Genomic DNA, 1051 nt, shown 5'->3' with positions numbered 1-1051 from the left:
GGACCCAACTTCTCCTTGCTGTCCACTGGCTCCTGGGACTCCACGCAGGATAATATAAGTAGAGATTTATTGGTCTTCCGACCTCACATTTATAAAAAATATCTGATGATATGCGTCCATTATATTACTTTTACTATTTTAAGTTGAAATTAATCCGCTACAATTTAAGGGAATACAATATCCTTAAAACTTAAAATATATTTTATTCACAAATTGGATAAAATTTCTGACTTTAAAATTTCCGTTTTTCAAATCCAATCAGTCAATCTGATCAATTATCAGTCCTTTATTATCAATAGATTTATTTCTATCATATTATAAATTGTCTTATATTTTTCCCTTTCTTGTACCCCCACCTTCAGCAGACCCACCCTTATAATGCCATGATGCAAATGAAGGGCTAAATGCTTGTATATATATATATATATATATATATATATATATATTAAGATTTGACATATTGTATCTATATTATGAATAAAAATTTAGGAGGTAAAAAGAGATAATAAAAATAATATACAGGATAATTATAATTTTGATTTTAATAAAGGAGAAATTCTAAATATAGCAGCAGATAATAGGAACAGAAAAAATATAGAATAAATAACAAAAGAAAATTTTGACGTCTTGCTGTCCAATATATATTAGATTTTTAAATGCTCACTGGAAAATGTTTTTTTCTGAATTCTGTTAGTGAAGGACAAGTTTCACGTCCATCCATTCTTCCTTGATTGTACAGCACACACATGGGATCCTGAGCCAGGTCTATCTTGTGGAGATGACTCCACGTAATTGTGGCCTTGTAATATTTAAAATCATTACATCTATATACCATTTTTTATATAATAATTGTTATACAGACATAAACCATGTAAACGCATATTTTTTTTTAATTATTTATTTAATGTAATTTACAACTGTCCAAAATAATACAATAGGGAAATATGTAGCATGTTTCATATACACTTGAAAATCTTGGGAAGGAACCACCCATTGGTGGTACTTCAAACATTAATTTAAATTAGAAGGTCCCGTGGCCATCTTCTTTTCA

This window comes from Halyomorpha halys, unplaced genomic scaffold (genome assembly GCF_000696795.3).
Source record: "Halyomorpha halys isolate HHAL.00 unplaced genomic scaffold, Hhal_1.1 Scaffold231.1, whole genome shotgun sequence".
In the NCBI taxonomy this organism is placed as follows: Eukaryota; Metazoa; Arthropoda; class Insecta; order Hemiptera; family Pentatomidae; genus Halyomorpha; species Halyomorpha halys.
The sequence above is the reverse complement of the archived record's forward strand: the minus strand, read 5'-3'. Positions refer to the sequence as shown.